This window comes from Ahaetulla prasina, chromosome 1, assembly GCF_028640845.1.
Source record: "Ahaetulla prasina isolate Xishuangbanna chromosome 1, ASM2864084v1, whole genome shotgun sequence".
NCBI lineage: Eukaryota > Metazoa > Chordata > Lepidosauria > Squamata > Colubridae > Ahaetulla > Ahaetulla prasina.
The window spans coordinates 166,352,211-166,366,926 of NC_080539.1; the positions used below are offsets into that span (position 1 = coordinate 166,352,211).

The 14,716-nt window shown below is 40.4% G+C and overlaps 1 pseudogene; it reads left to right on the forward strand.

Moving 5' to 3' along the window:
• The first annotated feature begins 680 nt into the window (after nt 1–680).
• Nucleotides 681–1,943, forward strand: LOC131196702 (uncharacterized; annotated as a pseudogene).
• The last annotated feature ends 12,773 nt before the right edge of the window (nt 1,944–14,716 follow it).

A 14,716-nucleotide genomic window follows, 5' to 3' on the forward strand; every position in this document is an offset into this window, starting at 1 on the left:
GAGGAGTGGAGAACTCTTCTTGTAAAATATTTCTGGACACGTTCAATTGTATTGATGTTAGAGATATGGGCTGATGATTCATACACATAAACAGAAAGATGTTTTAACTGAAGATCATCACAAGTCTTTAAATCACAAAGTCATCATCATCTCCTATCAATTTATCTAAAATATGTATCCACATTCTGCCCAAGTTCTCTTTAAAAGTATTGCTTTGCTTTTTCGATTTTGGAATTCCCATGGTGCTAATTTAGCGTGACTATAAAGCTCAAACTACCTAGTAGTTAATATATGGTATTTCATATTTTCCAAAATATTTGGACTCCATACAACTTGTAAAGGCTGCCAAATATGACAATTCCAAGATAACCCATGAGGGCAAACATCCACTCTCTGGCTAGCATTTGCATTCATATAAGATAGAAGAACTATGAGCCTGATTTGAATCCAATCTCCTTAGAGTCAAAAGACTTTCATGCAAAATCACTGAAGATAATGGAAGTTATAACTAGAATGGTTATATTTTAAATTATAATTGACAGAGATGATTTTATGTAAGACTTGAATAAATATAATCAGTCTGTTTTTTAGCCATGTTAGTGGGCAATTAGATGCTATATAAGAACACCAGCAGGGAAATACGATACCCAGATGGCCTCTCCAATAGATTCCTAGTGACATTTGGGGTATACCAAGGCTTTGCACTGTCACCACTTTTGTTTATACTGGACATGGATACCATCACGCATGACCTGCAGCAGAACACGTCCTGGACTATGCTCTATGCTAATGATATTATGCTTGCTTCCACCACCAGAGGCAAACTACAGCAGCAAGTTCAAACATGGAATGATCGCCTCAACCATTTTGGACTCCGCCTCAACATCAAGAAAACTGAGTACTTAGAGGCTGTCACCACTCCTAGAACGCCTCAAATCAATGGAAAAAACCTGAACATTTTTTGGTATCTGGGATCCCACCTCCAAGGCAATGGTGACATCAATGGTGAGGTGCGAGCAAGGGTGAATGCAGTCTGGATGCATTGGTGAGAAATTACTGGGGTGTTATGTGACAGATGAATGCTAACCCATCTTAAATCTAAGATTTACAAGAGAGCCATCCGCCCATTTGCACTGTATGGCACTGAATGCTGGGCAGCAACAACAGGGACTGAAAACTATCTCCATGCCATGGAAATGCAATGCTCTGTTGCATATCAGGCATCTCCTTTCTTGACCGCATCACAAATGACACCACTTGACATTTTGGTATGGCACCAATTATAGAGAAGATGAGAGAAAGATGACTCTGCTGGTATGGACATGTTCTGAGAGCAGCACCTTCCACCATTGCCAAGACTGCCTACCAACTAGAAGTCAATGGCCGGCAACCTTGTGGGTACCCAAAACAGAGATGGCAAGACACCATCAACTACGATATGCAAGCCGTGGGCCTTTGCCTTGGAGATGCAGCTGACTGTGCAAAGTGGCACTCAATGATCCAAAAGCAGACCCTGCACTTGCAGGAATACACCAGGAAGAAAAAGAAGTAGGCAATTAGATGATAAGAAATGCAGCATCATCATAAGTCACAACAAGTCTTTGGAACCTTTGGAATTGCTTTTATTTAGTATCTTATGACTATCACTGAGTGTTGTTGTCACCTGTCCAACTTGCAAACCCAAAACAAGGAAACTTACTCAGGAGTTTTTAATTCCCAAAAGTAAAACTTTACACTATAAACACTACACTATATTGGTATTGGAGAAACAAAACCAGCTCTCATTTTCCTGTGCAGATGCTTGCCTAGTTAAACAATAGTTTCCTCCTCTCCCCACCCCTGGGTGATCACATTGTTCAATTATGAGACGTCCTCTTGTTATGGGAACAGTTCTTTCTCAAGCACCTGCAGTGGTGACCTTGATGGTTTCCTCGCTCTCATGATCTCCACGTACATTCTCTGCATTCCATTTCTCCCTTCCCTCCCCCCAGTTCATTGGCAAGTTGAAAACCATTAGGGTTTGAAAGCAAAACAATACAGTCTTGACAGTTATATTTTATGATTTATGATGATTGGCTTACGATTAGGATCATGATTTATCCCTTGTTGCTTATATGCACACTGAGAACTTATGCACTGGAGACAAATGCCTTTTGTCTGTCCAATCACACTTATTCTGTCCTATTCTGTTCTGTTCTGTTCTGTTCTGTCCTGTCCTGTCCTGTCCTATCCTATCCTATCCATACAATACTTATAACTAACATCATTGCATCAATCTGGCAATCAGGTGCACATGTTTAATCTCCATCCTACAGAAGAAAGATGTAAAAGGGACATGTAGACGATAGCTACACATGGAGGGTCAATTGCTGATGTTTGTCTGATATTTGATTATTTGCAAATACTTTTATGCTGCTCTCATCAAAGCAAATCTAAACAGTGTGCAAAGCAGTAACAATCCATAGAAAAATACCAACACAAATACCACAATTCAAATTCATAATAATAGCACACAACCCTTATCCAAGTATATACAACAACAGCATCTCAATACCAGAAGGCTAAATACTAAATAATCAAGTTTTCAGCAACTTCATAAATACCAAAGTTGAGAATGTTTATCTTACTTCTTCCAGTTCCACAGGAGGAAAAAATTCTACCAGTGAATTCTCACCTTCAAGTCCTATTCTACCACATATCTTAGAGGTCAAAGATTCTAGATAGCTGACTAATCTCCATATTCCCTTGTTGTGAGCCCCAAATCTGAGGAAATGCCATCTATAGGGACTCTTGGCTCTATGCTGCTTGATTGATGGTCTCTGTGCTGCTTGATTGATGGTCTCTTGACTCTAGAACACTCAGATATTTGGATAACCTCTTATTAATATTTTTGAGAAGCCATGAAATTTTGACTCAGTTAGTAGAGGGAAAAAATAAATAAAATATTACAAGAAATAGTAGAAAGGAGTAGATAGGATTCGAACAGATATGAAGGGAATATGTATGTAATTGGAGGATGATTGAATGTACAAAAAAAGTATATACGGAATAAGCATGATGTTATATTGTAAGCCACACAAAAGAAAAAGTGTTAGAAAAGTATGTACCAGACTAGTTGCACCATGCCTAATGTTTTTAAACTGAATATTTAATAAAACTTTAATTAAAAAAAAAAGAAAGAAATTTTGACTCAGTTTTTGGAAATGGAGTGGTACATAAGCCAAAGTCACACATACATACATGAGGACATACATGTATATATACATTTCTTCCTGGAAGTGAATAATACATGGTTTGTTTTCTGGAGTATAAATATTTGCTTCCAGTTGTAAGGCAGGGACAAAATGTTCCCTGTCATTTGGGGAAAGTTGGAGGGACATTAAATATTTTGTTGCTCCTCAGAATCCATGAATTTAGGAAATATTATTATGAAAATCGCTCTTTAAAAAGTTTTTTTTTTTTTGCTGCATGGAAGGAGTTATTGCATGTATGACATGACTAATCCATACTAAACATTTGGGAAGGAAGAGACCAGGGCTGATGACATCTTGTATGTCTTATTGCATTATGGAGGGGAAAGAATTATGGCGTAGAAATCAGTACAGGCAGTCCTCGACTTAGGATCACAACTGAGCCCAAAATTTTTGTTGCTAAGCGCGACATTTATTAAGTGAATTTTGCCCCATTTTACAACCTTTCTTGCCACTGTTGCTAAGTGAATCGCTGCAGCTGTTCAATGAGTAACACGGGTTGTTAAATGAATCTGGCTTTCCCATTGACGTTGCTTGTCAGAAGGTTGCAAAAGGGGGATCACATGACCCCGGGACACTGCAACGGTCATAAATGTGAGTCAGTTGCCAAGTGTCTGAGTTTTGGTCATGTGACCATGGGGCTGTCGCAACGGTCATAAATGAGAGAAAGAGTCATAAGTCACTTTTTTCAGCTTGAACGGTCATTAAATGAAATGTTGTAAGTTGAGGACTACCTGTAGTGCAGAAATTGGATTTGGATCCAGAAGGCTCATGAAGCTCACTTGGTGATTTGGGGTGATTCTGAGCTCAGCTTATCTCACAGGACGGTTGTGTTAGTGATGAACAGAAGAGAAATGGCCATGGGAATCTATTTGAGTTATCAGACAAAAGAGAGGATGTAAGCAATATTGATGATGCTCTGCTCTTTGTCTGCATAAATGTTTTGATCACCATGATGTACAAAAGATGCTGAGACTCTAGAAAGAGTGCAGAGAAGAGCAACAAAGAGGATTAGGGGACTGGAGGCTAAAACATATGAAGAACGGTTGCAGGAACTGGGTATGTCTAGTTTAATGAAAAGAAGGACTAGGGGAGACATGATAGCAGTGTTCCAATATCTCAGGGGCTGCCACAAAGAAGAGGGAGTCAAGCTATTCTCCAAAGCACCTGAGGGTAGAACAAGAAGCAATGAACTAATCAAGGAGAGAAGCAACCTAGAACTAAGAAGAAATTTCCTGACAGTTAGAACAATTAATCAGTGGAACAACTTGCCTCCAGAAGTTGTGAATGCTCCAACACTGGAAGTTTTTAAGAAAATGTTGGATAACCATTTATCTGACGTGGTGTAGGGTTTCCTGCCTAAGCAGGAGGTTGGACTAGAAGACCTCCAAGGTCCCTTCCAACTCTGTTATTCTATTCTATTCTATTCTATTCTATTCTATTCTATTCTATTCTATTCTATTCTATTCTATTCTATTCTATTCTATTCTATTCTGTTCTATTGCAAAGCTAGTGTGAGGCTGAAACTGAAATGGAGAGTGGATGGGTAGGTTACCTGAAACATGCCCACAAGCATTCTATTCTATTCTATTTTATTCCATATATTTGTAGAAGTTTGCATCTCTTTTAATTGATGCATTTCTTCAGGGGTTTTCTGGGGTGGGGAAGGAGGTGAGGCTAAAGCAGTACCAGCCAGCCTACATGTAGTTAATTATACACATATCGTATATGATGGCCTGGGGAAAGCAGGTGAATGAAGCATAGACTTCAGCATTTACATTTTCAGTCTGGTAATAGACAGCCACAGAACCAGTTTGCTTTAGTGCAGGGATCTCCAACCTTGGCAACTTTAAGCCTGTCGGACTTCAACTCCCAGAATTCCCCAGCCAGCAGAGCTGGGAGTTGAAGTGCGCCAGGCTTAAAGTTGCCAAGATTGGAGACCCTTGCTTTAGTGGATACCAGACTAGTCACCAGGAAACTGTGAGTTCTAGTTCTGCCATAGGCTTGAAAGCCAGCTAGGTTACTGGCCAGTCACATATTTTCAGTCCATGTCAGGCTCAGGTCACAAGTCAATCAGTCCATTCCCTTTGCAACCAATGGATCAACACTTGGTTGATCTGAAGAAATCTGCAGGAAAATAATAGGAAGAAAAAAGAAATATATATATATTGCTTCTAGGAGCAGTGTGTGATCACACATTGCTCCTAGAAGCACGAAGCTGAAAAAACACCAGCCTGAAGATGACGAATGAGACTTCGTTGAAGGTTTTCTCCCGTGTAAAATTGGAAATGTCTTGGCAACGTTTCAACGTTTCAACAGGACACACCCCCAGCCAATCAGAGCACAAAAAAACCTCCATCCAATCAGAGCACAGCCAAGCTCCCACCCAATCAGTTCAAACCCCCACTAGCAGTTAAAAGGAAGAAACAGCTGCGATCACACATTGCTCCCAGAAGCACCAGAAGAAAACACACACAAACCGCTATCTGCACGCACTCTCACACCACCACCCAGCACAGATCAACTCCGTAGCCAAGACACTCATCTCCAGAACAAAATGCTTAGCTGATGAACAACACCTAAAACCCGAACTAGACACTCTCACTAACGTACTAACATCCAATGGATTACAAACAAATAAGATCACCAAGCTAATCCAAAAAGAACCCCCCACTAAAATCCAAGACAGAGAACAAGAAAACGGCACAGCCCTCCTCCCATATATAAAAGGCACCACAGACAGAATCAGCAAGATCCTCCACAAACACAACATCAAGACAGCATTCTGCACAAACAGAAAAATATCCACCATCCTAAGAAACCCCAAAGACAAAATTGAGTTAGAAAATCAAGGAGTATATGAAATCCCATGCACCGCCTGCCCCACCACATACATTGGACAAACCAACAGAAGAATAAGTGCACGCATTGAAGAACACAAGAACTCATTCAAAAAAGAGGAACCAACTTCTTCCCTGGTCCAACACTTTAAAGTCACAGGACATGATATTGACTTTAAAAGACCAGAACTATCGCCAAAACTGAACACTTTAACAACAGAATAATCAGAGAAGCCATTGAGATAGAAAACGCCCACACAGCATGAACAAACGAGATGACACCTCCGCCTACCAGCCATTTGGAAACCCGCCTTATTGACAAACGAGTCCCTAACACGAGGAATGACACCAGACCCACACTCACAAGGTCCACACAGGATGTCACCACCACATCCACCCAGAAAGCAGACCCAAACCCACACTGATCATGAAGCACGACCAAGGACCAGAAGCCAGACCGCAGCTGCAACATTAGCCATTTCAAACCCCTCCAATCCATACATGCAGCAGACTGACACCCGCTATGAAGATGTAGCACGACCACAAAGCCAAACAACAGCTATACAGCTCACCAGCTCAAATCCCCTGCAGCACAGACTAGACTGAGCACAACCAAGCCCCCACCAACACAGGACACACCCCCAGCCAATCAGAGCACAGAAAAACCCCCATCCAATCAGAGCACAGCTAAGCTCCCACCCAATCAGTTCAAACCCCCACAAGCAGTTAAAAGGAAGAAACAGCTGCGATCACACATTGCTCCCAGAAGCACGAAACTGAAGCCTGAAGATGACGAATGAGACTTCGTCGAAACGTCGCCAAGACACTTCCAATTTTACACAGGAGAAAACCCAAACAACCAAAGACCTATATACAAACACCCGTGAAAACCTCAGAAAAGAAAACATATATATATATATATATATATATATATATATATATATACAACCCACTCAGATACCCCTCTATCTCCCATTCACAGTACTAAGAAACACAGGCTTCACGAAGTTCATAGAGGTGAAGAAAATTTGCAAAATGTCGGCGAACTAAATATCCAGAAATGTAACAGGAGTGCATTCGCCCTAACATCAAAGTTGATGATGTTAATTAATCAAAAACATTCTGACCAGATTATTTTCTCTCTGAATCCTCACAGGTTTTCTTTCCAGCTCTTGCCTCTGTGAAACTTCTGGTTGACCATTTTGCTTGTGGGCATGTTTCAGGTAACCTACCCATCCACTCTCCATTTCAGTTTCAGCCTCACACTAGCTTTGCAAGCCACTAGGGAACATCATCAGATCTCTGTAATTTGGCTGGCTACCAAGGCATCTGGATGCCACATTTCTGCTCCATGTGAACAGGAGATAGAGTGAGATAATGGGGCTGTTTACGGAGAGCGTGCATGCCGCTAAAGCAATCCTTACATGGAAATGGGATTAGAAGATTGGGAATCGTGTAAATCAATGATTTTCTGAAACCAGAGTCCCCTATTTGCAGCAGAACGAAGTCAAATCCATTCTTTGAAGAACCTATTCATCTTCAGGGACCCTGCAAACGGACTTTCCAGGAACGCTCCATAGATAATATCCCTCTTTTCTTCCTTCCACTTCCAAGTATAGAGGAGCCCAAAGGAGCAGCGTTGGCAAACCAACGTGCGTTACCACAGTTTCGGAGTCACAGTGAAAATGCTAACTGTTTCATTCAGCACTCCCTGAGGTCTACCCCAGGCCTCTTCTCTCTTGGATCCCAAAGGGGGTACTTCAGCACAATAGACGCTCCGTAACTTTGCCACAGCAGAAAATGGAACTTTAAAAGAAAAACAACATCTTTTCTAAAAAGAGGCAATCCATAACGACAGCTCAACAGTTAAAGCAGTGATTCCCAAACTGTGAGCCGCGGCCCCCCAGGGAGCCGCGCTATCGTCATGGGGGCGCCGCGGAATATCTGCGGGAGCCGCGCTATCGTCATGGGGGCGCCGCGGAATATCTGCGCCCGCTGGGTCCGGCGCTGATGCGCCATTTCTGGTGCGTCTGGTGCGCATGCGCAGTTGCAGGTCGGATTTCCGGGGGAGCCGCGGGCGAAAAAGATTGGGAACCTCTGAGTTAAAGGACAGTTTAGATTGCTTTTCAGGGGAAGGTAAGGGAGTCACACTGTGAGAAGCTTGGGCCCGGTTTCAGTTCAGCTACATTTGTGATGCAAATTCAGCATGTGCTAAGCTACAGCATCATGGGTGGATGGGGGGGAGGTATAGAGAGAATTAAGGGTTTTGTCTCCTTGAATTAGGTAATTCAGGAAAGGGGAACCACCGGATACTGATAAACCATAACTCCCAGCAGCCCCACCTGTGCTGGGCAATGGAGAGGAATAGAGGCAACTGGTTTATTAAATAAACTTTGCCCCATGGCACTATCAGAAGACAAAAGCAAAGAAGAAAACATTTGAGCATTTCTGCTGACGGCATCCACCAACCAGAGGTGAAATGCTCCCGGTTCAGACCGGATCTCCCGATCCGGTAGTGATGGTGGCGGGTGGTTCAGAGAACCAGTAGCAAAAACCCCTGCCGTTCCCCCCGCCCCGTGTGATCATCAGAGGTTTTTTTTTAAAAAAAAAACTTTTAAAAGCATCTTTTTCTTTGGCTGAAAAAATGCTTTTAAAAGGCGCTGGCGATCCCAGCTGAGTTGCCTGATCGTCAGAGGCTTTTTTTTCTTTTAAAGGCAAAAAAAATTCTTTTAAAAGAAAAGAAAAGCCTCTGACGATCAGGCAACTCAGCTGCGATTGCCAGAGCCTTTTAAAAGCAGTTTTTTTACAACCTCTTCAGACAAAGAGGTTGTAGAAAAAATGCTTTTAAAAGTTAAAAAAAAAAGTTGGCCACACCTACCCAGTCACATTACCCACTGCCACTAAGCCACACCCACTGAACCGGTAGTAACAAATTTTACATTTCACCACTGCCACCAACACATCTTTCCATCAATCAGGGATTTTCAAAATTTATCAGGCTGCAGAACCTATGAGTATAAAATAAAATTCCAGAATTCCTGAGCGAGGGGCAGAACTCTGATAACAGACTTTTTTTTTCATTTGAATGAACTTTTTGGCACTTAATCTCTTACAGAACCCCAGTACGTTCCCACAGAATCCTAGGGTTTGGGTTGCTTTTAGAAAACCCCACCATAAATGACAATCATGCTAGCAGTGTTGGAACTATGGAGAAAAAATGTGTGCACGTATATTTCTGTGTAACTGGTAGAGAAATGCTCCTCTCTCCAACACACAGAATAAAACAGTTTCCAGAGAAATAACCATGTTGTTAGTAATATTTTGTAAACAAAGCAACGAAGTCTCGTATGGCTTCACAAATGCTAATTTATTAACACATATAGCTCTTGTAGGATCATCAGCCCCGTCTAATGTGGCCTGGGACCATCCCAGGGGCTCATATACAGTTGAGGAGGGGCAGGTGTTTTTCATAAAAAGTTGAAAAACTGATCAGGCCTGCCGTGCATAGGCAAAGTGGAGCTATGTCAAAACGTGCTCTGGATTTTGCTTATTTTGCCTATGAATGAATGAATGAATGAATGAATATTTTAATTTATAGACTGCCCTTCTCCCGAAGGACTCAGGGCGGTGTACAGCCAGAATAAAATACAGGGAAGCAAAACAACACATACAAAGCTAAAAACAACCCTTAAAAAACCTATTCCATATGGCTACTTTAAATAAAATATTTCCCTATAAAATTTACAAGAAATTTAAAACCCATAAAATCAATTTGATAATTTTAAAACTTTAAGCGAGTCCAGCAAGATGAAATAAGTAGGTTTTAAGTTCGCGGCGGAAGGTCCCAAGGTCAGGTAGTTGTCGCAGTCCAAGGGGAAGCTCCTTCCATAGGGTAGGAGCCCCCACAGAGAAGGCCCTCCCGCTGGGGGCCGCCAGTCGACATTGCTTGAATGGAACTCCAAAATGGTGCCACAAAGTTTAATGACCTCTAGATATAAAGATGCAAATGTAATTATGAAAAATAAGTATTTCTTGTCCAATAAACATCGTCTGATTTTTGAGGATTGACACAAAAGCTGCAAGTGACGCGAAGAGCCCTGGAAAGATTCATGCTCGGCATTAGAAGACACGATAGAAAGACCTGCACATGGATTAAAGTACAAGCAAAAGTGTACGATATCGTCACGAGAGTAAAAGAACTGAAATGGAAATGAGATGGTCACATGGCAAGAAGAACTGATGGCAGGTGGACCAAGGCAGTCAGAGAATGGATTCCACTTGATAAAACCGGGACTAAAAACAAGATAGATCAATGACATCAGCAAGTAGGGTGGGCCCAATTGTCAAAAGAAAGCTCAGGACCATGTTGGTTGGAAACATGGGGAAGAGGCCTTCATTCTGTAGTGGATAGACAATGGCTAAAATGATGATGAGGAGGAGGAGGAGGATTTTGAGGAGTTATGGTATTGCATAGTTTGAAAATTTCTGGCATATACCATGTCAATTAGTTTGTCTTAAAGGGCACAAGATTATTTGTTGCTTTTGTTTTTTGGCCCAAAATTGTACACTCAGTTCAAGATCAAAGGAAAGTTCTCAGCAAGTGCCTGTGGCTGACAGCGCCCAGAAGCAGTGTGAAGAACAGCCCAAATGGAATAGAAATAGGCAAAAGTATATCTTCCTGAAAGTTCCATGCCTAGTAATAAAAACAGGAGGAAAAAAAACAGCTACGTGAAATCTGTTCTTGCAAAACAGTGAAAAAACCTGGAATATCCACACTGGTGACAGAGGCAGCAACACACGCTCCCTTTCCCAATTTAAATAGATCTTCTTTGCAGCACACAAATGGCACACTCTTTAAAGGGATTTACAAAGCAGGTTTAGCGCTCTTTTAAAGAAATTTTAACTATTGTTGCAATTTATATGGCTCTACAGTACCTATCTTTTTGAACATACTCTGATGCAGAGATCTGTAGGAGAGTCTTAAGAACACTCCAAGTTATAGAAACTTACTTATTACCTTGCTAGAAAAGGCTCTTTTTTCTGAGTTTCTCCGGACTTTGAAATTGACTCCCTTTTTATGTCATTCTTTGAACTTTTTAATAATTATTGTAATTATCCTGAGTTTAAAAAGGTATTTTCTTCAAGAGGTGGATGGATGGATGGATGGATGGATGGATGGATGGATGGATGGATGGATGGATGGATGGATGGATGGATGGATGGATGGTTGGATACTGTAGATAAATAGATGATAGATAGATAGATAGATAGATAGATAGATAGATAGATAGATAGATAGATAGATAGATAGAGGCAGACAGACAGACAATGGATGAATGGTCAGTTTATGTGAGGATGCAGCCCATATTATATTTCATGGATCTGGCCTACAAAGGCATGCTTAGTGCAGTGATCATAGGAATTCTGGGAACTGTAGCTAAACTGCGATTCCTACACATTTGTTGGCATCAGGCTGATTTGAATACGAGCAATAAACTCATGCTTAACTGTAGTTCCTACGGAAAGACACTTGGTGCATAAGTGGGATATATTATCATGGAGCTCCAAAATCTATATGAAGGAATAAGTAATTTTAGTAGACAAAACCCTCTGATGCAATCAAGCAAAATGAACCAGTGAACGAAGAGAAGGAAGAGAAAAGTCTGACCATGCCTAGTAGCCATGGAATGTTGAAGGACAACATGAGAAAGCCATTTAAATTCCTTGCAATGAATAATGTCCCAAAGGGGAAAGGCTGGCTGTGATTTGCCAAAGGTCCTTCACTGCGTGTCATTGCTGATTGGGATTTTAAACTGACAAATATCCTTAGAAAAAAGCCCCAGAGAAGACCTTTAAGCTATAGTTTCAATGAGAACATGGGCCAGAGTTCAGGAACTATAAAACATGCATAGTCAATTCATTTCTTTCCATAAGGGTGATGTTTCATGTCCATATCAATTCTATGCCTGGGGACACTCTGTTACAGTCTGCCTGCAGTCCATCAGGGCCATTCATCACATTACACCCAAGATATCGCTTCCCCAGCACTGGGTGTAAGTAAAATCAGAAATAAGAGATCCATCCCAAAGACCCTTTGAAAGGACAGAGAATTTCTGCTACACTCTTCAGTGTATTGATACCTTGAGGATTGTTGTGGAAGCTGTTATTCTTTCAAATGATTTTAATAGCTGGGGGGAGGGCAGACTAAGAAATATAACGAATGGATAAATAGCACCGTGAAATTATGTACTGTTATTAGATAATATCATCTTTTTTAAAATATTAAACCCAATTGAGCCCAGGAGAGTCCAAGCCAGGTTGGCATCATGTTTGAAGCGGTCAGAATTCCCTCTACCAGCCATGCTAATACAAGCTCGAAGTTTCGCTCCAAATGTACATGTGGTAGATCTTTTAAAACTTGCCGTCGGATATAATTTCATAAAAATAAATAAATAAACTGTACAGGAAAAAGTTTTGAGGTATACAACAGATGCTTGGTCCACTAAAGTATGTTGTACCAGACTTGAACATGGAGCCAAATTCCAAATTTGACTGGATATTTCATAGCAAATTTACTAAGTGCAAGATATTACAGACTTGGAGAAATAATAATAATAATAATAATAATAATAATAATAATAATAATAATAATAATAATAATAATAATAATAATAATAATAATAATAATAATAATAATATTTTAATTTGTATACCGCCCTTCTCCCGAAGGACTCAGGGTGGTTTACAGCCAGAATAAAATATAGAACTACCTAGAGCGGTGTGTGCTAGTATATCAAAACAATCCTGTCTATGAGCACTAAAAACAAAGCTGTTCATTTAAGGGAAAAGAAATTCCTTTAACAACGGTAAAGCTCATCTGTACCAGTAGCATATAGGTAGTCCTCAACTTATGACCACAATTGAGCCCAAAATTTCTGTTGCTAAGTGAAACATTTGTTAAGTGAGTTTTGCACCATTTTACGACCTTTCTTGCCACAATTGTTAAGTGAACCACTGCAGTTGATAAGTTTGTAGCTTGGTTGTTAAGTGAATCTGGCTTCTTCGTTGATTTTACTTGTCGGAAGGTCGCAAAAGGGGACCACATGACCCTGGGACACTGCAAAGGTCATAAATATGAACCAGTTGCCAAGCAGTCGAATCTTGATCACATGACTAAGGGGATGCTGAAATGGTTGTTAGCGTGAAAAACGGTCATAAGTCATTTTTCAGTGCCGTTGTAACTTTGAATGGTCACTAAATGAACTTTTGTAAGTTGAGGATTACTGTAGTTTATTTGCTTTCTTAAAATTTGCTATATTATATTTTGCTGCCATGCACAAGTGCTGTCAACAACAACTATCATTTTGCATCCTCGGCAACGCAGAGAGAAAATGGCAGTTATGTCCTTTTTACACATCACACATATACGCACAAACATACAAACATACTTTTGGAGAACATTGTGCAGAGTAGACTTTTTCAAGCAAAGCAAACTCTCAGAAATGTTCTCCCAAAGCAGTCCCCAAAGTGCTTTTTCAAGAGGCAACTGGACTTTTTTTTTTTTTTGTCACAACAGTATGTACAATCATCAACATAAACAATAATTCATCATGAGAGAAAAAGTATATATAAGTAAAAGTATAAATAAAAGTATGCATATAATACTATAATGAAGAGAACAATAGGACAGGAACGGTAGGCACTTTTGTGCTCTTATGCACGCCCCTTACAGACCTCTTAGGAATGGGGTGAGGTCAATAGTAGACAGTTTTTGGTTGAAGATTTTGGGGTTTTGAGTAGAGACTATAGAGTCAGGTAGTGAGTTCCAAGTGTTAACAACTCTGTTACAAAAGTCATATTTTCTGCAATCAAGTTTGAAACGGTTGACATTAAGTTTAAATCTATTGTTTGCTCTTGTATTGTTGCGATTGAAGCTGAAGTAATCTTTTACAGGAAGGATATTACAATAGATGATTCTGTGTGTTAAACACAGATCATGTCAGAGTCAGCGGAGTTCTAAGTTTTCTAAACCCAGGATTTCAAGCCTGGTGGTATAAGGTATTTTGTTGTTTTCAGAGGAGTGAAGAACTCTTGTAGTAAAATATTTCTGGACGCGTTCAATATATTAATGTCAGAGATGTGGTATGGGTTCCAGACGGATAAGCTGTATTCAAGAATGTGAATAGGTCTAGCAAATGTTTCCTGAAAAAGTTTTTCAAAAAAAAAAAGTTTTTGAAAAAGTTTTTCAAAGAAAAACTTCCTGGTTTTTCTTTGAAGACATTCCGCTTCTCATCCAAGAAGCTTCTTCAGCTCTGGATTTTGATATATTTGGTGAATGCTTCCAATTCCTGTGTTTTGATCTTGACCTAACTATTGTCCACATATCTATAACAGTGAATGGTGGGATTCCTGTGAAGGAGTCTAGGGCTTTGGTTTCTATCTCCATGTAGAGATTGACCACAATGAGGGACACAAGTGAGCCCATGGAGCAGCTGTCAGGGTTCCAACAAATGAAGAGTCCTAGGCTTGAAGTTCCTCAAAGTTCCATTTTATTAGAGATGTCATATTGGCACATCTGGGAAAACCCGAATCTGAAAATTTCCAGGTTTTTCTCACCCAAAAGAA